Source organism: Oxyura jamaicensis, chromosome 13 (assembly GCF_011077185.1).
Source record: "Oxyura jamaicensis isolate SHBP4307 breed ruddy duck chromosome 13, BPBGC_Ojam_1.0, whole genome shotgun sequence".
Classification (NCBI taxonomy): domain Eukaryota; kingdom Metazoa; phylum Chordata; class Aves; order Anseriformes; family Anatidae; genus Oxyura; species Oxyura jamaicensis.
This window is the reverse complement of record NC_048905.1, coordinates 14,525,157-14,548,227: the sequence shown is the minus strand read 5'-3', so window position 1 is coordinate 14,548,227 and position 23,071 is coordinate 14,525,157. Positions and strand designations below refer to the sequence as shown.

At 47.1% G+C, this 23,071-nt stretch overlaps 1 protein-coding gene across 3 annotated transcripts in view; it reads right to left on the bottom strand.

Moving 5' to 3' along the window:
- RASGEF1C (RasGEF domain family member 1C) overlaps positions 1-23,071 on the bottom strand; it is a 69,969-nt gene that overhangs the window by 34,569 nt on the left and 12,329 nt on the right. The window contains exon 1 of one of the 3 annotated variants that reach the window (XM_035338428.1): positions 9,293-9,361. The exons of 1 other annotated variant lie outside the window; for it this stretch is intronic. The gene's annotated coding sequence lies outside the window, so the exon portion shown is untranslated. Of the gene's footprint in view, positions 1-4,442; positions 4,563-9,292; positions 9,362-23,071 lie in introns of those variants that run through there. One more of the 3 variants, XM_035338426.1, reaches the window with a different exon arrangement.

The window sequence follows — 23,071 nt, the reverse complement described above, 5'->3', positions numbered from 1 at the left end:
CACCTCTTACTCATCTCCGCCCCTGGCCAGCTCCCTAAGGAGTTCACCCCCGCAGCCATCCATGCAGAGCCTCCTCTGGGTGCTGTGGATCAGGAGGAAAGCACAAACCCTCCTAATCCAGATTTAAGGGGAAAACCCAAACCACAATGACCTCTGCGGTAAAAAACAGCTACAAGGTTGCACACTGAACAATTCTCGGTGTGCTTCCACCTTCCCCATGGCAAAGTGCTCTAACCAAGAGCACCCCAAGATTCGGCCCAGGAACAGGGCCCAGCACCTCCAAACCAGCACCGACATCACCATAGGAGCGGCCTGAACACACAGACCAGCCCTCAGGTCTCTGTCCTGTCCCTGCTGGCACTCGGACAAGGCACAGAGCCACGCTGCTCAGGGCAGGCACAGGAAGCAGGCCAGCTCCTCCTTGCAGCAGCCCTCCAAAACCTGAAAGGCCCAGCGCAAGCAGCGCTCGCAGCCTAACTCCATTCCCCTAAGGACATTGCAGGGTGACAGGGAAACGATTCAGCTCAAAACCCACAGAAATTGCTGGGCTCTGCATTTCACGTATTTACTCCGAGCTAGAACGAGAGCTTTTATTCTCCGAGACATGCACATAACTGCGTCCAAAGGCAGCCAAGAGGAGCGCGTGCCTACACCTACCAGCCGATCCTTTGCCATCGTGTCAGTGGGAGCGATCACAGCTCCTCTTGTACTAGAGGTTTTACGAGAAATATCTTGCAGTCAAAATACTACAGTGGAAAAACCACTACGCTAACCAATTACCTCCAAATGTGACAGACGTGGCTCTGAACGAGGCCCAATTTGTAGGTAAGGAGCAGACATTAAATCAATTACTGGTACAGGGCAAGCGAGAACAAGGTCACCTTGCTGACGGAATATTTCTGTTTATGCTCCTGTCTGAGTATTTTGCTCGATAGTGAAAAATGAAAACCTGATTATCATGAATTTGGTAGACTGGGCTGAAGAAGAATGTAAATCAGAAATGAGGAGATTTATGGCCAATTAAATTGAACTCCAATCAAAATCTCATTCAGGCAACAGTTCCCTGGGGGCTTCAATTTGTTAGTGCCACATTTTTTTAATAACTTTCTTTTTCATGTAACATCAGCAATAATAAAAGCCCTTCAACAACAAGCGGAGCAGCAAACCCGTTATTTATCTCAAAATGCCATCATCGCCTGGGACCAGAAAGCACTGCAAGCACGCGCTGCCATCAGGAACAACCCCCCGGAAAACTGCCCCAACGCAAGGCTTTTTTTTCCTTAGTCTCAGAACAATTTCTCTTTTCATTAAATTGGTTCAAGCCTGAAGTATTTCTCCTGAGTAAGAGCGAGCTGGCACTAACCCTGGCACAAGATTGAAGGCAGGCTCTGCTATCTCGGGCTGCCTGCACGGCGCAGCCGCTGTCACGGTGCTAAATCTGTGGCGCGGGGCCCGTGGTGTATCTGTGCCTCATCACTATCAGACTTTTAGTAAAGGAGAACTCCCATCAGGGTACTGCAGATGCCCTTGACAGCATTCAAATGTATGCTAAAGGCAGCAGTCTGGATTTCTGTCGCTTTAGGCAAGGAAATCCATTTTCTGCTCTAACCTGCCGCCTCTCCCCTCCCGCCTCCCCCTGCCTCCCGAGTTCCTGGTGAAACCCTAGGATATTATAAAGATTATTCGGAGGTACAGGATTATTTTTGTCCTTTAGGGAAAGGCTAACTAGAACGTTAACGGAGTAAGGAAAATGAGAGTGCTTTGAGTGGGAACGAGCTACTATAGGTTTTGTTAAAGGCAGAATTGTAAAATTGCCCAGAGCGAAGTCCGAGCTCAGCCAGGCGTGGACAGCGAGGGAAATCCCGGAACAAAACCATGCCGGCAGCGTTCCCAGAAACCACCGACAGCAACAGGAGCCTTTGGCTCCTTTCAGTCACTGCTGCTGGTCTGCCACTGTGACTGCCTGGAAATCAGTCAGCACTTGGTTTTCTTGCTTAGACAGAAGCGGTGAGGAGAGGAAGATTTTTAAGGGTAACTACTAGCTGTCAGTCTGAAGGGTCGGATGGTTTTGTAGGGCAGTCCGGAGTCTGGGCTGCAGCATCACCAAAATCACACTTAGAAATGAGAAAGCTGCGTTGGGAATTGTATTTAATACCTCAGCCCAGGTGTGACGTTGAGACTGCCTGCAGACCTCAACAGCTGCCTCCTCTCAGGAACTGCTCCTTCCAAACCAAACCTGGAGGAATCACAGAGGCTTAGAAACAGCATGGCAGATACTGGCCCCCGCAACATCGACAGCTTTACTTGAGCGAGGACGCCTCTCCCCATCTAAATGAATGCTGTCTCCACCGCGTGCTGTCAGAATTACAATACAAAGCCCGTAAATAAAACAAAAATGCAGACTTGAGTCCTCCTCTCCTGACATCTTGGTGAGAACAGGCCCTGACAGGAATAAAAACCCTCCCACACTAAGCAAAGCGCTCCTGCTATTTATGCAGGAGGAAGAAGGAAAGCTGTATATCAAACAAATAATTACAAGAGCAGCTTTATCAGTCCCTGCTGATTACTCTCAGCTCGGTTTGATGATCCTGCCAGTGCTCCGCAGGTTGTTCAGAGAGGTGCGTGTCACAACATTTCACTCGCGGTTCTTTCATTTATTAGCACCTACTGCTACCTGTCTCGGAGTCAAAAATCTTAGCATACGTTTAGAAATTGGTCTCCTGGAGCCTGTCAGGGAGGTTTAAAAACCTATAAATCATGTTTTATATGTACACATACGCCCTCGGACAGATTTCGCATGCATATATGAATGCATAATGATATATTTTGGGCACTGCACACGCACACAAACACATATATACGCACACACAGAGACACGCACACATTTTTATATATGCACACCCCCACCCCCGTATGTAAATACAGCAATTCCAGTACCCTGCCTGTCACTGCTCTAGTTAGGGTAGGACATTTCATTTGATTTTTTTCTCCAAATTTGCTAGAACATTTAATGGAAGAGAGTTTATTCTTTTTCACAGAAAGCATCAATGTCTTCTGGGGAACAACGTAAGCTCTGCCAGTCACCAACATCAGTTTATCACTGCTGTTAATTACGCTGTATTTGAGCAGTGCTCGGTTACCTGGTTTGCAAAAACGCCTCGTGGACGTGTTCCTAATGCCGCAGTTTGCCGACATCCCCCAGGTGGCTGTTTCACCACGAGGCATCCTCCACGGCATGCACCTCTGTGCAGGACCCAGCCAGGCGGATGGACATCCAGGCACTTTACTGAAGGTGCTCACATGCCCCATCCTCAACTTGCCTTCGGAAGCTTTGCACAGGATCCAGATTAGAAAACGGAGAGGTCAGAGCTGAGCCTGTCACTGATGGGAACGGACACGCAGACTCCCAGAGTCACTTGTTCTCCCAAATAACCCCTCAGCCATGGGCTGGGGGGGCGGCATTGAAACCCCCAAGGACACTCACATGCAGAAATTCACCTGCCACCGGGGACAGATGCAGAGCACAGGGATTACAGCCAGCACTCTAGCTATGGATTTTGGTTATTTCATCCTAGCAGCCCTGGAGGACTCCATGCTGACGAGCTGGTTCCTGTGCTGTACGGATGGCATACGGACGTGTCTCCCTAAAAGAAACAAGCTTGTGAGCCTTCGGATATCCCTTCTGGAGCACCATCTGCACCCGCCGCCAGTCCCACCGCCCGCTACCACGGTGTGACCCAAGGAACCGGGCACCCAGGCAGCAACGTAGTCTGTAGCTGTCCCCAGATCTAATCACGTTCGTGCTGGAATATGCTCAGCCCACGCAAATTGAGCCTTCATCCGGGCAGCCAAGGAGTTTTTTACTGACAGATTTTCTCTGGCTGGGTTAAGTACTCGAGGAAAAAAAAAAAAAAAAAAAGACACTGCTGATATTTAGGGTAACACAGTAAGTCTGCAGCTGGCAAACAGTCCCCCAGCTTCAGGAAGCATTTCAGCTGCAGCCCGAGCACCTCTTCCCCACCAGTGAGGGTGCCGGGCTCCCATGTTGCAGGGAAGCACCGTGCTCAGCCCCGAGCACCTCTTCTCCAGCGGGCACGGGCAGGGGGAGTCAGGCACCGAGCTGACTAATTGCTCATTAGCAGAAATCAGCTACGCGAGACACTTCTGTGATCGCTGCTAAAAATCTGTCATTAAAAGGGAACGTGGACATCAATTCTTCACTTCCCATCAGAGCACCAGCTATGTGACGCCAGCTCCAGCAATCTGCTCTCGGAGAACCAAGGGACGTGCCCATGCGGAGCTGCCACCGCCCCCCCTGGCTCCCCTGCCCTCCTCTCGTGTCGGCCAGCACCAGATGCAAAGCAAAAAGGGGCACTAGCAGTGCTGTCTGCTCTCAGCAGCAGCCTCCCTCTGCTCCCCAGTAGGTAGAGGCTAGTTCTTATCCTGGTGCACGGGATTTAAGGTCCGTCCAAAATCTGCCATTGTTTTTCTCAGCACCCGTATACAAATTGTAACCTTTGGGAGCCAGCGAGCAGCAGGCTTTGTAGAGCTACGCTAGGGAGCTTGGTGAAATGCACGTGTAGCAGAGGAGCTGACTTATAAAGGGATGAATTTTTTTTCTTGGCGTCATTCCACTGATTTGGGTAGTATAAAACCCAGGGGTGAATATAGTCCAAGACATACGCACAACGAGCTAAATTCTGAACTGCATTTACTGACCTCATAGCTCTGCAGCAGTTGAAATGTGGGTTACAAAGCCAATTTCCATAAAGGCCACGTTCAGCTAACAGTGGGAGACTGTGCTGACTCGGGCTGTGTGAGCACGCCACCGAGATATTTCCCACACAATCTACATTCATTCCATACTTTTCAGAAGTTCTCTAACGATGGTGCAAATCACGTCAAGCGGTAGACATGTGACCCACCAAAAGCACAGAGCTTTTAAACTCATCATTCCAGTGACATAAGAAGCCACAAAACACTTTTTTTTCTTCCCTTCACCCCCTAAAACTGCAGCTTGTTTAGCTTATAGGCGCTGTGTGGCTCTGCACGTGTATCCCCCGTAGCACTTGAAGCAAAACAAGCTGTACAGGGGCTCGGTGAAGGTCCCAAGATTTGTCTCTGGATAGGGCCCAGCATAAAAAGCTATATTCATTCGCTCATTTTGCTCGTTCCTTGAGCAACAGCGTGTTTTTCAAAGCAGCAACCACAATTGTTACGAAATTGTGCTATTTTAATAATATGACAAACTACTCGATACAAAATTTGAATGAACACCAGAGTTGTTACCCTTTGGCTAAATGTCTCACCCTTACTTAATCTTCTAAGACTCCAGACCTGCACAGACAGAGACATACACAACAGGACTTTAAACACTGTAGGGGAATTTCTGGTAAAATTATGCATGTACAGATATGCAAATATATGTGGGATTTGCAAAAGGAAGAGTCTAATGTCACCTGTGATCTCTTGAGCACATAGATTTAGACGTGCAATTGAAAAAAACCTTTGACTTCCCACACCTGCATGGGAAATTGAATGAATCACAAGCTCAAATGAGGTCGGGCACTGCCACATAGCCAGGACCAAGTTCGAGCCATTTTATTTCTGTTCATCAGCCACAAAACACGGTGAGACCTTCAAATTAGTGTGACTACTCAAAAAGAACGCTGCTGCTGCTTCCTGTGGATAAGGGGAGTCAGCCCCGCTCCCCAAATATACCAAACTGCTCACGGAAATGTTTATGGCAGCAAGGTCGGATCGTGCCTTAAAAATTCAGTCTCTGGTATTTGTAAGTTTTCTAGAAGTGCTAATACCAAACCCAGAAACATGCTGCTTGTCTTGAAATGTTTATTCAGCTAAATAATCGTTTCAATTTGAATAATTCTAAAGCAGCTGAGCCAGCAGCCTGTTTCAAAGAATATTGACAGGAATGAGCAAACACAGGTTTAAGATCAGTTTAAGGCAGTAACTGGAAGAAACATACAGCACGTTGTTAAGTGGACATAAAACAAATAGGCATACGTGATAGGAGACAGACAGGTCTTAAAGGCTATTTTAGTACTGCTTGGAATTTAAATAATAATAGAGATTCATGGTCAAGCCATCAGCAGTGTATCTAAAACATTCATGGATGGATCTTCTCTCTTCCCAGTGCAAAATGCACTGCAGGGACCAAGTCATTGGGAACACAGCTCCAGGCACACTCACCCAAACATTTGCTCTTGAAGGAATTTGCAGAAGGATGGACACAGGACAGACGAAAATTTCATTGCCCAGTGCTTTGCTGGGAAGCCCCCTGCTGCTCCCACGAGGGACACAGCAAATGTGAGTCTGATTAAGAAGCTAACTGAACTCCAGAAAGAAAAGAAAATGCGGAAACGAGGGATGTAACAAAGTGCTGCATTCGATGCAATGAAATTTGAACGTTGGTTTGTAGGCAATAGTAATTAGATTGGAAAACAGGTGAATGCCAGCCACATCAGCTTTCAGTGAAGTTACTGGCACTATAAGTGAGGGGCTGAAATGCCCTGTGCAAACAGAGATGCCCTTCCCCTGCTGCACTGCGGCATTACACTTTAGACTTGGTGCATGGTTACTCTGCTCACTGGGATGGCATGAGGATCCAGGATGTCTTCCATGCATTTCAAATTTTTTAAGCTCCACTCCAGCAGTCCCTGCTGTACTTTTAGATGGCGCTGAAATTTCAGTATTTCCTTGGTGGCATATGGCAGCAAGAGAAGCCACTTAGGAGGGAACCGGGGAGGTAACCAGCTGGAAACCCATGACGAAGGAAAGACTCCTCGTTACCTTCCCAAGGGAGACAGGCGAGAGTAAAAGTTAATGGAAGGATAATCAGAACTCACCAGGGATATCAGTTTATAGGCCAGGAGCATATATAACCTGAAACTTGTTTGCATATCAAGAGACTACAGGAGAGGTGTGACAGCCAAATGCAGCTTATGAAAATATGGCTATCCGTACAGCCGATAGCTTCTTTGCATGTGAAAACACAATCCTAATGTTCAGCTTGGCAACTGAAGGCTAAATAACATCAGTATGTTTGTTTTGGGCAGCCCGTACAGCAAAATCGCTTCTTGTGACATTTATATTGCTCTCAGCAGCCACGCCTGGGACTCAGAGACAAGCTGGGTGGTTTTTCCCCGTACCTCAACTTAGAACCCCCTCCAACACTGGCACAGGAGCCCTTTAGAGAAAAGCAAGTTCACCCATACCTGATTTCTGATTTCCTCCCATGCTGTATTAAGCATTTTGTTCAAGTACTTTCTTGGAAATAAAGGTAACTGAAGATCCCCACGACTCAACTTCACTTCCAGTCTGCACATTGAATAATCCCTCCAGCTGGTCTGCACAAGTGCCACCGTGCTTCGGCCAGATCCGTGCCCTGACCTCCCTGCCAAGCCCAGCACAAAACTCTCCTTCTCCTCCTCCTCTGGACTGCCTGGCAATGTCGCCACATGCTATTAAACAGTATGAAAAGGAAGGATTACTGAAAGCCTTTCACTGGGCGAAGCACTCAAACACAGGATTTTATTATTAGAATCTGTTTTGTCAAAAAGCAGGATATTGGCCAAGATTATCTCAATCTGTTTTGTGATGATTTCAGTGAAATCTTCCATGTTGGCCAAGTCAAGAAATGTGTGGGAAATTAAGTTATTTATCCCATTACGGCTCTTTTACTGTGCAAATGACCAATATTCTTCTTTATTGTCAGGGCATTTTTAAATATGTGCCTGTCATGCATAAATATATAATTGCTTTCTTGTTTATAATTTTTTATTAACATACTGAATATTTAGATGGCTGCCACATAATTACCCGGGGAGAAAAAAACTTCCTCTTGTACATGGTGCCAATTCACCATCACGTTACAGGACTGCGGTCCATTTTACTGTCTTACTCATTTCCCAGTGGGAACTCAATTCAGAAATTCCCAAATCCTCCACTTTTAAAATATCCCTTTTTATGTTTCGATGGCTCTTCATTCCACTCCACTGACACACACAAGCCAGGAGAAGCTGGAGTCGAAAGGTTATTCTGGAACTCAGGCGGTTGTTATTCAGTGCCCACGCTTACAAAAGCCGCCGGGACCTCACCATTTCCAAACTACCCTCCCACAAGGAAGGGTTTTGTTCCAGCACCAGTTTTCCATCCTCTCTAGAGTACCATGGTTTTTTTTTTCTCTCTTGCATCTGCAAATCTTTGATAATTTTCACCTTCTTTAGGCAGTTCAATGACACTTTTGATTTGCAAGTAAGTTCAGGCATGAATTTTATCGGATGAGTAGTTTTGCTATCTACATGCATTTTGCTACCGCATTAGTATTGGCTTTCTTCCAGCCAGGAGACTTAGAAGAATCTTGAAGAGGTCTTTGTATTCAGACCAAGCCTTCTGCTGAGCTCTGGGCACTATCTGTAAAGTGACTCTATGAAAATGACATCATTGTGTGGCAAACTTGTTCTTCCGACAGAAAATGTGTTTGGCAATGCGAGTCAAAACGGAGCTTTTTCAAATTGTCAGCATCTTGAGCTCAGTCTTGCAGCTAAACACCACCTTGTGTTCTTTCTCCTGCATGTCTCGCACATCAGCAACAAGACGAGCTCGACAATCAAACCTGAGCTGGCGTTTTTTGTGATGACTCACGGAGCTGATTAAAATACAATTGCCCTACCACGTTTGTACTGGCTCAAAACGGCAGCAAATGTATCAAAGAGGTGTCTCTTAATTCCCCACCCTTTGTTCAGAAAATTAAACACACACAGAGAAGAGACAGATGCAGTAATGGAGTGTGCATTTTCCTGTCATTTGTAACCAAGCCAACCCTTAACTAATGGGGCTTGATGCAGTTGTACATTATGATTTCAGATGGGCGTCTTTACTCACACTGAGTTATGCGCTCCGTGAGTCGCAGTAACAAAACCGTGCGCTCACGAACTGAAGCATTAAGAAATAAGGCGGGAGACAGACTCTGTAAGTTAAAATGACATTTAGGAGCATAACAGCCACATAACCTCAAGATAGAGGCTCTTAACCCATAGCAGGCTTATTTCTAATGCTGTATTTGTCACAGGTGACATGAAGTTACGTACTCCCCAGACAGCAGTGGCGCACAACAGAGAAACCTTCAGTCTCCTTCAGTCTCTCCGAAGGCAGAAGTATTTGTCCTTGTCACCCAGCGCAAGACGGTAACCCCAGCCCAGCAGGCTGCAATCACACCAGCACTGAGAAACCAGGGGGAGGAAAATGAAAGCACGAAAGAGGCAGTGCCTACCTTTTGAGCTGAATTATCTCAAGGCATGCCTGTAACCCTTCTCTGCGAGACGCTGCTGCTGAGCGCTGGCAACGTCTTTAAAAGTCTCTAAAGCAGTCAACAAATCTCGACCTCTAAAACACCAGCCTGGCTGCTCCGTATGAACCTGGGGCATGACTCAGCGTGGGAATACGGCTTCAAAAGCAAGAATTTCAGACGGCATTCTCTTAAAAACACTTGGAAAAAAAACAGCTCATTTCAGATTAGTCTTCCTTCTTCCTGTTGTTTTTGTTCTTAATTGCATCAGGAACGAGCCTTTTTGGGCTCCTATTTTAAAAGTTTGGGCCTAGAGGAAGTTCTGCCAAGTCCTAGCAAAGCACAATGTAATTTTAAAATTACAGCCTGACAAACTGCTGCTTAGAGAGCCCGACCATCTAAATGACTGGGCAGGCCACCTCAAATCGCTGCTTTACATGAGAAGAGAAAGGGCTGCAAGAACGCAGAGCAGTTGTTGCTCTAACTCCACGAGGGCCCTGGACTTCAAAGACATCTGAACATCACCGCATCGCTAATGCAAATCCCACAGCATTGCTCTGCACATCCTCAGGTGGCCTGAATTCAGCTGCCGTGCTGAAACGTCAGGATGGCACTGAGGCATGTCTGCTCATGCCTTGGTACAACTCCAGACTGATACCGCACGGCTCCATCAAATAAAAATAAATCACGTCTCCCAGATATGATTAAATCCCTTTGTGTTCTTTAAGTCTGAGCTGGACCGAGCTCAGAGAACATTACACAGAGGCTGGGCACCCAGGGAACAGCGGCGATCACCTAACCGAGTCGGATACACTCGGCAACAACCTAGATTCCAGCTGGACGCAGGAATGAAAAAGCAGTGATGGATGATCTCTGGGTCTCAGCAGAGATGGGAGAAACATCTATTTTCATTCCTCCAGACTGCTCGGCAGCCTTCAGCCCGTCAACGTTCAAACTCTGCCTGGCAGGAGCAAAGCAGCCCAGGTTAATGCTGCGATGTGGTTCTGCCACAGAAATTGGAGTGATGAGGGAACACACCTTTGCTGTCCTTCCCTCTGGGATCCCACTCGGCACCTCCAGGATCTTGATGCAAAGGGACGTGCAGGGAGGATTTGAGAAGCTGTCAACGGGCAGAGAAGACGCAGCACTGCTTGCTCTCCCCTCCACACAGCCATGCTGCAGGTACCGAGGTAACACATGGCCCAGAGGAGGACAACGAAAGGCTGGGAAGCAGCTGGCAAAAACTGAACCCAACCTTCAGAGAAAAGGGGAAAGTTTCAGCCACAATTCAGTCACTTTTAGCCCAAAGCTAACCTGTACCCTGCAGCTGTCCCTCCTGTGTCCAGCCTGAGGGACAGCGTGCGACATGCTCGCCACAGTGCTGACTGCCTTGCTGGCAGGCAAACAGCTTCTGGTTGCCTGTTTTCACCACATCAGAACTATCTTATAATTTTATTGTACAGCAGCACCAGAATTCCCGTGCAGCTCAAGGGGAGGGAGGGACGACATGCTCACCACACACACCACCACCTGGACTGGGCTCACGATTGCCCAGGAACAGCTGGAAGGAGAGGCTGGGAAAAGCCAAGCAGCATCTCTGGCATCATCTGAAGAAAACAAAGACCGCTCTATGTACCTCTAGGCCTAAATACTTGTACATTTTCTAATTGCAAGAATTGTGTTAATTTCACACTCTCCTTGTCTTCAGGGCTACCAGTGAGCTTTGCAACATTTAACAACAGCTACCAGAAGAGGCAGTTTCCAAAGACAAGAGCAGAGTAAGTTGATGTGCACCTTCCTCAGCATTGCTTTGCTGTTAGAGGTTTTACTGTCGCTGTCACAGGGCCACTTCTGTGAATAAGAAAGAATCAGAGCAATCACCGCGTGCTTCAGCTCTTCCTAGGAGAACCACTGCTAAGGCAGGCTGTGGGGCAGACGTTCATCAACCACAAAATGGAAACTGCAAAGGAACCAAGCTAACAGGCAAAGTGATCACTGGATTCATCATTGAATTCCTTGCACGCTTCGGCTGGATCTGGACCCAGGTTCTTCCAGAGCCCATCAGACTCGTGTATATCACCACGTCCCGACAGCTAAGGCCAGTACAACCCCCCCCACAGTGCCGCTTCCCAAGGCGCAGGGAACCGCAGACCCAGTGCCAGGACTTAGGGCCACCAGCACTACAGCTGCTGCAGCCAGGTGAGAGGGCTGAAGCAAGAAAAATGCGAGTTGACTCGTGGGCATTTGATCATGGCCCAAGCTGATTTATCCAGAGGGGAAATCACTCCTGAATTTGCCCCAGGTGGAAGAGAAAATTCACTTGTAAGAGTTTACAGACTTGAAAAAATTCAGACAGCTCGAGATGCTACAGCCCTAAGCAGGCACGTGTCCCCGTTTCTCAGCTTTAGCAGTCTACAGAGCTCTGCCTGCTGCTGGCTGTAACTAGAGCACTAAGGCTGTACAAGATTTACATTTAAAGCGTATTAGTAACACTTTTTAATGATGAGAGAGGCATTTTAGCAAACAGTAAATTCCGCAGAAGCTCTGCTTGGCAGAGTTATCAATAATCCTATTAATGACAAGGTGCAATTTACAGCAAAGTGGCAGTGGAAAGGAGATACAGTACTTATGTGAAACAAAAAGATAATACAATATTATTCCATTGACTGTGCTTTCTCTTAATTGCCTTGTTATGTACGCTCGGGGCACACGATCTATCATGGATGAAGTTGTTTGTTCATAAAGCGGCACGCAAGAGGTTTTTAATCCAAGATCCCTCTAGCTGCATTTCAGGATTTATTTCAGAGTTGTCTTTAATTTTTCTATCTCGTCTAAGTTTATCCTAATATTAGGGAGCACTCCTCTGAAAAGAAACTGCTGTGCTCAGTGGTGCTGCTTGTGCTTCTGTAGGGGACTGCTCACCGAGGCGTTAGTCAGTAGGAGCACAGAGACAGGCTCTGCACAACAGGCAGCGCATCCACTGTCACTGGTCTCTGCCCCCAGGTTTGCAGAGGGGCTGGTGACCCTCGGGACAGAATCCAACTATTATTCATTTGTGTGTCAAAGGGACCCACGTCCAACATGCCAGGTTCGGTGCACAACTATTATAACAGAGGTGTTGAGAATACCCTTTGCACAAATATGAAATAACTCCATCAAACCGAATGCCATCGTTCTAATGTAATGAGCAAACTTGACCCCCTAAGAATTTATCCATCCTACTAACACATGAAAAAACACCGGAAATTTTAAAGACTGTAGAAAGACACTTTTGAGGCTTTCAAATTGTTTTAAATGATTTGTTTTCAACATTAACTCATCTTCAGGTGTCTGTGTGGGAGGGCAGACAGATGGTTACCCAACTGGGGAACTTTAGGCCGTTCTGTCTTTGTACAACAGTAACCACCAGCAGGCTGAAGATGGGCTTCAGACCAGATCAAATTCCAAATAAAGAAGAAGAGACTATGGAAACAGCATGTCAGGGAACTGCTCAGATCTAGCTTTTGTGTGGTTTTCCTTCAGCTTGGATTCCCAAGGCTCTCACAGATGGATTTGGTCATTATGCCATGGACAGCTAAAATGCCCAAGATGCACATTTCTGTACCATACATAGTGCTAAGAATGTAAACTACGCTGGGAAGGAAGATGATGAATGAATTTATTTTATTTGTAGTTTTAATTATTGGGTAAATTCCATTTACCACCTAGAACGTGAACTTGTTTTATTACAATAATAAGCCTTAGGCACGAATCCAAAAAGAGCTACCAAGCAAGGGGGAGGGGGCCTTAAATTGTGCTGCTTGTGTTGAAAGCACTTGACATTTCTCCATTTCATTTCCTGGGTGCAACATCATAAATAAGCTCAATAAACTGTTGCTTACAGCCCTGGCCAATTTGAAACTCTACCTGATGGATTTATTTCAAGTATGCTCTGTCCTCCAAAGCTGCCGGGAAACAACAACTTATCACTGCCAACCTGTTATTTCTGGTCCCGACACTGTCTGTAGCATCAGCAAAGCTATTTCCAGGGCTTGTTTGCAGAGTTGCTAAAAGTGACCAGAAATTGATGGCTGCCTGCACTCGTGCCTGAAGAGGCAGCAGATAAGCCGAGTGACACTTGGCTGTCCTGCCAAACACGGAGACCACCTCAAAAGGCAGGAACAGATTTGGACTTTTTGCAATCCATACTCCACAGCTGAGGAGAACTAGGGAAACAGTCCTTGCTTAGGGTAATAACATTGGCTAATCTTTTCTTATAGCTTTACTTGGTTTCTTATAGCAACCAAGTTGACTTACGCCACAATAATTCGAAGTTGTTCGGAACTTTCTCTTGCAAAAGTCATCAGCTTGACATTACATGCCTCTGGCAAACGCAGCAGGAATCAGCTGAGGGTGTTTCTCCAGGTGTGTGCTTGTTAAAATACACACGTGGTGTTGGCATCCTCCGCACAGATGACTGATATTAAGAGGACTGGAACATCAGTTGCAGCTGCTGGACTTGCCAAGTAACAGCCTTAGCTTAACAGAAACTGCAGATGAGAGGGTCACGGTCTGCTCAGTTAGTTCAGGTACACGGTGACATTAGTGAAGCCAATTCAATCCTGGGATCCTACACCTTGTGCACAGCTGATGCAAGCTGGCGGCTCACACTGCAAGAAGCAATTGCAACGCACACCTACCGTTGGGTTTTCCGACCCAGAAAGCCACTCCCCACTCCTGCTGTTATGATGCTCCAGCTTGCAAATCAAACCCTACCTCGTTCAGACTCCTCAAGGCCACCCACCACATGCCCACAGTCGCGAAGCACCATTTCCCTCTCGCACATACTCCATGTGCCACTCCAGCCTCTGACCCCTGCTGGAGCTGCTGGGCAGAGGGAGACGGGCCAGGAGATTTCCGCGTTATCATGGCTCTCCATGAATGACTTCAAAGCAAAGCACAGATCCTATCTCCTGGAGATTAGCTGGAGCTGCACTGCCAGCATAGGCAAGCTTGTTCCTGCCTTTTATCCTATAACTTGCAGGATCCTCGTGCAGCAGAAAATTCAAGACCACATTCACCAAAGCCTCCTACACTGGGCCTGCAGAGGGTCACTTCCAGCAGCCAGAGCCCGGGAGAGGACAACACAGCACCTACAGCCCCTCCTACAGGAAGGAGGTGCTTACTCCAAGCAACCACCAAAGCTTTGGGGTAATAGGTATTCAAATCTCGCCTTGTTTTGCGTTCCAGAATTGCTTTTACTAGTTAGTTTACTGAACACCCATAATTGCATTTCCATGAACACAAACCCCATTTCCTGCCATGCCTTTACATTCAAATAAACAGCTCAGCAGTACACAAATGCATGGCTGACGGATGGCAAGTCCCTGGGAGCTCTGGGCACCTCTTTACGTGAAGAAACTTTGCCTGCAAAGCAAAGAACAGGAGCCACAACTGTCACGAGCAGTAAACAATGCTATCTTTAAAAAGTACGCGTGGGTGCCTGTGTGCAGCTGCAAAGCCCAGGGGAAGCTCCATATGCTGCTACATTTCTGCTTAGTGCTGTCAGACAGAGGCTGCTTGGGCTCTGCACAAGCTGCTGGGGATGGGGCCAAGCCTGTCCCCGCTCACAGCTCCGCAGGAACCCCAGCACCCTTCTGCAAGTCCAGTTTCTGGCAGTCCCCACTGCTGTAGTGCGGCTGGCTTTACAATGACACTTCTCACACTTGTGGGGTTTCCTCCATAATGGAGGGACTCTGGATCCTCAAACGTCCTACCAGGAAAGCACTGGAGAGGCAGGGACAGAAAAAAGGCACGCTCTCCACAACTTCTGCAGTGGCCTCAATGCATCAGAGAGATCTCGGTGAAGGAAACAAGCTGAGCTTGACCTCCACGTCCTGCTCATGTCAGCTAGAAGAGGAACGAAATCACGTAGCTGTGGTTTTCTCCCAACAACGTTAGCTCAGCAGACCGGCACACTCCAGCTGGGCTGCTGACGGCCACCCAGCACCAAAGCTCCTTTAGCACCCTGAGCTTGCACACACTCAGGGTGCTTGGCACGACCTGCCTGCAGCCTCTTGCTATTTCCTCACACAACGTGAAACGTGAACGAACCTCAAAGTTGCAGGGTGGCAGAGGTAAGGATGGCACAAGTTTCCCTCCGCTGGCTGAATCCTCGCGCCATGCCAGCCGGTGCCACATTGTGCGCAGCTCAAACTGCTCCAGCTCCCCATTAGCATTCTGGAGCACAACTTCATCCTCCTGCCTCAGAGACCAGCCCCTGCTTTACATAAATCTTTAATGAGACGCTCTGCCTCAAGCGCCAATGCCTATGCACAAAAGGCAGAGTTGAAGGAAAACAAGGTTTTTGCCTCCAAAAACCAGCATTTCTACAGATAGCACATGGAAATTATGCTTGCTACCTCCCTGGGATCCCTGCAGCACCACTAAAGAGACGGTACAGCATCAAGAAAAGCAAGGAGGTAATAATTGTATGTAGTAAGAGTAGTTTAACTGTGGTACGTGCTAAAAGACAGCAGGACCGCCCCAGTGTCCCAGCACCCACGTAGAGTTCATGTCAACGTGCGGGAGGCTGGAAGGCTGCGTGTGCCAGGCTGACAGCACTGGGTGCTCCACACCAAACCAAAAAGGCTGGATGCCGATCAGGAAACTGTTCTTAAAACCGTGAGATTTAAAACCACACACACAAGTCTATGAATTTTATGTTCCTTCTGCGATTCCGAACACTTACGGTTAATGCTGTCGAGTGTTTCAAGTCCTCCTTTCATGAATGTAAATGTTATAAATGTCCATCTCCCCCCACAACCAGCAGCAAGCAGAATTAATAATGGAAACCGGCCGTACCGCTGTGATCCAGGACTAGGAACTATGATTTTAGGATAAAACTAAGTATCAAGAAACAAGATAAAATTGCAGGGACTGGCAACACAGTGCAATAAGGGCAATTACTGTCCTGATGCACAACAGTGACCAGGAGATGTCACAAGGCCCACAGAGCTGAGAACGCAGACTGCAGCGCAAAGCCATCAAGCCTTTAAGGCTTCATACCATAACACTTGATTGATGTTTTCAAAGCAGTCTGCAGGAATTAAGACATGTATCTTCCATTAATCTTAATGGAAAATGTTTGTTGAAATCCCCAAGACTGCTTTGAAAAAGAAGTATTTCTACTTCACAGTCTGGGTTGGATGCCTACATTTTCATTTGAATATTCACATCGGCATGTTGGCCCCAGGTCAGTAAATCATTTATATGTGTGCTCCAACATGCACCAGCCAATAAGGCTGCTCATGTGCTCAAAATTAAGTAAACATATAGATGTCCCATCCAACAGAGATGGGGTTGCTCACGTGATTCCGTGTGTTGCTGATCTAGTGCCTAAAAGCTGCAGAAGGGCTGCCATGAGGAAGTTGTGTTTTGCCAACAAATACCACGCTGTTACCGCACTTATTCTTACAGAGACAAAGGCAATCTCCGAGACACGCTCCAAGACACAGTCATGTCTCAGAGATCACTTGTTTGTGCACCTTGGCTTTCTCATATGTATTTTGGAAAACCGAGTTAGGGATTTGAACCAAGCTGAAGAACTGGACCCAACTGAACGGTTTTCAAATATCCCTTTAGTTCTTCTGAAACAAGTTTTCTTTCTGTTTTCTTTCCAGTCTTTCCTAGGCTTTCTACATTGTATTAGCAGCTATTGTGAGGATTAAAAATAAGGCAAGAAAAACCCTTCAACCCTAAAAAACAACACCTTAACATAATGGTGAGACAAAGTAGAACAAATCCTCCTCCCTAGCTGGATTTCCAACACACAGAATGCAGAGGGCTTTGGCAATCCAGTGTACTTTCAGCTTCAGCTTCCCTTACATCTGCATGACAGCCCAGGATGCCTGGGGACAGGAGTTAAACCCTGGAACTTGAGCTGAGCGCCCAAGGATAGGCAGGGAGCTACCCCTTGGGACCAGGCATTTAGGGAAGGATCACCACCAACATTTGGACATAATCTAAGGCTGGGGAAATGAGGTCTCTGAACGCATGGAAATATTTGGATCCCATCATCCGATTCTCAGTTACCCCGATCAGCACGAGTCTGACAATAAATTAATGACTTCATGCACACAGAATTTCAGCTTTTGAAAGCCAAGCAGCTATTTGCAGCTACATTTTAAAGCTCTGAACCCAACACCAGCCGTATAAATGCTCAGCCGTTACCATTTGCAGACCCATCCAAGGTAAGCAGGTAAGACAGCAGCTTGATGTTAAACATAATCTGGTGCGACCATGCGCAGCGTGAAGGAGAGATCCTGCTCTCCCACGCTGCCTGTTGCTTCCCTTGCAATTTAGACAGAAACTGGAAGACAAGAGAGGTGAGTCTGCTTGGTCTGCTGACCTAGCAGAAAATTAGCACACCAAGAGGAGAAAAAACCCTCTGAGGAATCCTTTGCCCCCTATCAAAGTTGAATGTTGGCCAGAGGACAAGCCCAACGAGCCAGCTCCCATGGGCCACACAATCTGCAAACCTAAGGGAGAGGGAGAAGATGCACAACTGCAAAAGGGGAAAGAGACTGTCCCTTCTGGCATCAGCTCACAGTCAGGGTAAAACCTTCAAGCCACGCTCCTGGTGAGCACGTGGCATCCAGCACGTGGGGGAGGGAACAAACTTGTGTATTTCGGGCTAGCCAACGGACAGAGGCAGGTTTGCAGAATAATACATAACCAGAGACGTGCACATAAAAATCCCAGCACGTGGCTGGCAGTCTGCGTGATGCTTTCGCACAGCTGTGCCGAGGCACACGCAAAGCAAGGGCGCCCATTTGGCCTCTGCTCCGTACAGCTGTAAGCTTGGCCCAAGTCCCGCCAAGCACAGAAGAGCGCCACTTTTCATAGCAAATCCCTCCTTCCTTCCTGAAATGCTCCATGTATTGCTGTAATTTGGACGGAAGAACATACATGAAATAGACACCAAGACTCTCCTACCTAGGGTACAGTCACTGTTAGGTGTTGGAGGTATGTGGCCCACTTGCACTGGGGGTAATGTAGGGGCTTGCTACTAGGAGTATCTTTATGCACATGCTGCATAAAGAACAGGGCTTCCTTGAATTCATTTCTGTGTGAATGACAACATCATTTTCTGAAAAAGAAACTCACTCTGCTCCATCTGAGTAATTCCACTGATTGGAACCACTGGTAGATTGCTCTGTGGCTCACTGATTATGCTCAGTGTGAATAATTACGTTACGAAAATAGGCCGGCTCCAACACCGCCAAGGCCAAGTCTGAGCAGCAGGGGATGCAGAGGGGCTGAGCCCACCTGTGTGAGGGCCACACGAGCACCCCGACTCCAGGAGGACAGCAGGAGGTGTTTGTGTGGCTGCAGAGAGCCTACCTCCAGGAGCTCCGTGGCTCGTTTGTTCTCCCCTACAGCTACAGCATGCTCCCAAGTGGACGGGCCGCTTCATCCCGGGTCCCAGACGTGCGTTTAGTATGCATGACGGTGCTCCTCAGGGCAGCGCCTACGCGGAGCAGCGCTGAACATGCTGACAAAGGCAAGGGAAGTGACCTGGAAATGACAAAGTGAAGTGAGGCAAGGAGCAAAGATGAGGCAGCAGAGGAAAAACGTCTGCATGGTTACACCGAGCCCACCGAGGAAAGGGGACGGGTTTTGGCTGATACAGTTGGTGCAGTGCAGGCGCTGCTGGGTCTCTCTGGTTCGGGCAAAAGCTCTGTGGATTGGCAGCCAGATTAATCCTGTGCCGCCCAGAAGCAGTGGGGGCTACGTGTGGAAGAAGAAAGGCTACTTTAGTTTTTCATCACGTAGAATATTACATCAAACAGCAGAGACGTACTGTCCTGAGCACAGTAACAGCCTCCTGGCAGCAAGCACAGAGCTGCCACACGATTCTTTGCAGCTTAAACTGCAGTTCCTGAAGCTGAAGTCAACTTTTTCATAACAAGAAGTAGCAGAAAAATCACTTGATCAAGAAGGGATCGCTTGTAAAATCAAAATCAGTTCTAAAACTAAAGAGCTACTTTTCACAATGAACGATATTTTAAATACTACAAGACAGAACACGGTTTCCTTAAATAGGTGCCAGTTAATTAATGAGATGTGGTAAATGAGTGCATCTCCTGCATGACAAACTACAGATTTATCCTTACAAAGAACATTATGCTAAAGTGGAAAAAAAACTTTTATTCTGAAGTGAAAGACTGCCCACTGGGGGGTTTGCACTAAAACAAGTACTCCAGGAATACCTTCACCCAGGAATACAAGCAGTGTATTTGCAAGCAGCGACCAAGCAACCATGAAACATACTACTATCTCCTAAAGGAATCAGTACAAAGATGAAGCTCCTAAATGCCAAAGAAAACACATCAGCTGGGCCTGCTGGTTTATACAACAGCTCAGCAGACAGGGCTGAGCTGCCTCCTGGGAATAAGACCCTCGGAGCCCGTCCATGTGCTGCAGTATCAAGTCATAACCGGCTCTGGGTCCTGCACTAGGCCACGCAGACATCACATCTCTCAGCCTGCCTCAGCACCTTGGGACCACAGCGTACTTGTATTTAAGCAGTGAACTCCAGTGTGTGCTGGCTTGTCTAGAGTTACTTAAGCATCTGGGCACTGTGCTGCATTGCAGGGGGCAGGCAGGACGGAGCAAGCAGACACAGCAGCTTTCCATCAAAGTCCCCGAGTGCCTGACACCCTAAAACCTCTGAGAGATGGCAGGGGTGCCACTAACAAACTGATGGAAGAGACCAGTCCTATGACCAGCGTGGTTCATGATGACCCTTCCCAGATCAACCCATAACACCCCTGAAGCCACCTCCCCCAGCCTTCTTTCAGAAACCTGCCTCCAAAATGCTTTACACGTGCAAGGCTCCCAGCCCAGAGGGAACGATGCTCGTGGCGCAATTCACCTGGTGGGCTCCTAGGTGGGAAAGCCATCTGGGAGAGATGCAGCCATAATCACACACATTGGGGTGTCCAGCCCCCAGGCCAGCATCTAATAATCCGTAGCAGACTCTGTGAGCGACCAACACAGAAATACTGTTCAGGTTATTCCCTAGAATAATAAGCACCAACCTTATCTGCTCAGGAACATCTCTCTGAGCTCTCTCGCTGCACGCAGCCAGTGTCAACTCACTGGGACGCCGAATGCTTGACTTTCATTACGGTAAATTATTCACAGCAGAAGTGTCATTTTAGCCAAGTAAACTCCTTGCCATTATAAATATTGTCAAATCATGACTTTGCTTCCTTTATACCTGCTGCATCTTAGACCACACTGCTCTGCTCTCCTTTAGACCAAGCTTGGCTGTTCCACACAAAGGACAGTCTCCGATTTACCAGAACACAAAGCAAAATTCACAGTGACCTTCCTGAGACCTTCAGAAAGAAGCATTAATATTAATTTTTTTCTGTGCTTCCCATGATTTTGCCCATTCTCCCAAACAAATTCTCTTTCCCTACCAGAACGTGCAAGTATGCACATGCTCCATCTTCAGTATAATCAATATATTGACACAGAAGTGAATGCCTTGCAGTATATCTTCTTGCTGCTTTAATACCCTGACTTTTCCCCATGGCTGTATGAACTAAATCCATTCTAAATCTTAACTGTGTTTCTGTACCAATGATTTCCAACTCAAAAGCTTTGCACTGACAATTACACACATGCCCGCACATACCTACCTATGAGTCTGTTAATTAAGAAATACTTGAATCCTTTAAGACTCTTTTCCAAATTTTACTATTTCCCCTACAACACTAGCTTGGTTACCTATTAACCCTCCTGAAATATCACTTTGTCCAACACTCTTAAACCACCTCTCCCTCTGCACAGCAGAGAGAGACAGCACCACGTCACAGAACCATGTTTTCATCTTCCAACATGCAGATATCGAGTCCGGGTATTGTTATAACTGTGCTTTTTGCTAACCTATCCAGGGGTGAAAGCATTCAGCATGACTTATTCACAACTGCACTTACCCCCGTTTATTTTGTGAGTTCAGCGCTGAGCCACGCTACGAGAATCCTCACTCTACCTTCAGTGACCTGTTTGGCATGGCCAGTGCTAGCAGTTAGCGCAGATTTTGCACATTAACAGAACAAGTAGGACAGAACAGCAACAGAAGAGCAGGCTAAATGTTATAGCAGCTGGGACATACCTTCCTTCAATCTCCCAGAACATGCCACCACTTCCCATTTCCAGGCCTGGTTTCGTGCTGGCAGCTGCCCCAAGGCATGGACACGGGCAGCACGTGGAACTGCTCAGCCAGGAGAGGGCTGAAATTCCACAAGGAGCTTATCCTGCCCTCAGCTTGCACCAAAATAGCTGGGGAAACAAGGTGGAGGCTCAAGCCCCTGGATGTTCCCCAGAACCTCAACTTACAGTCAACCTTACTCGGATGTTGATGGAGTCTTCAGGACCGTATCGGTCTTCACCTGCAGGCAATAAAAGGAGCAGAAACAGTCCTTCCCACGAGCCATGGCTGTCTGGGTATTCTTGCTGCTAGCAAGTCTTTGATTTTTCAGCTTTAGTGGTCTTTGAACTGAAGTCACCTGCAGCGTCCTGCAATTCCTAACACGCCTTTGTCCACTGGGATAAATGCACATTTCTGTGCTCTGGTCAAAAATAAGACTTTTACCCCTGATCAAAGGAACTGCATCTTTCATGTTGCATAAACCACTACAGAGATGAAAATACTTTTCCTAGATGAGAATTTAATAAAAAAAAAAAGACAGAAACCTTCCTACATAAACACGACAGAATAGACACTCAAGTCACATACCAAGCATTTTATAGTGGTTTGGGAAAGAGAAGGAATATAAAGCTGGAAGTTAACATTCCTCATGGAATGAGATTAGAGATATTTATTTTACGCTCTACTTGAAACATCATAGTAATTTTCATCTGCACTAATAAAAATAAATCAGAAGCTGATCTTCCATGCATTAAAATTACCATTTCATGCAACAGTCACAATGTTTCTGAGACATATGTGCCTTTTGGAACTCGTGCCACAAATAGAGCTGAATTTAAGGACTGCTGCGTACACAAATTTATTACACCAATTCTTTCCAAAGCGGGATATTGTCATGTACAAAATGCCACACGAGCAGCTACAGAAAAGCATCTAGCACTGAGTAAAGACCCTTAGCTTCCAGAAGAATTTTAAGAACTGAGAAACTAAAAGAAATAATCATACTGCATGGCACCAACTGTCGGGTGACCAGCAGAGCCCCGTTTGGGGAACACTCATCACCCAGACAGGAATTAATGAATTCACCAGCAGCCTGCAGCCCAGCCTCTCACAAAGATGCTCATTTGCAGAGCAGGATACAACTTGCTGTTAGACAGGGGAAGTTCAATATTCATTAACCAAAAGAGCCCCCACTTCGCGCTGCTGTCTGCAGTACAAATCATCCGCCTGTGGGTTTTGTCAATGCCACCGCCTGCTGTTTGGTGAAGGCTGTACCTAGAGACACCACGCGATGCATCAATATCCCAGCCCTCAGCTGGGGGTTTTAGAGCCAGAGTCCAAAGCTAGGAAGCTGCAGCCACTTTTTGAGCGATTCAAATAGAAAATGGTGAAGAGACAAAAGGTTCCTTCTCAAACTTGCATATACTCCTCACAGTAGTTCAGTCTTTGAAAAAGAGGTATGTGAAAGGGGAGGATTGAAATGGGCAGCTGCCCCTTGGGACATTTACTCCAAATCCTCCCAGGTCGTTCTGCAGCAGGCTTGTAAGCGTGCCCTTTTG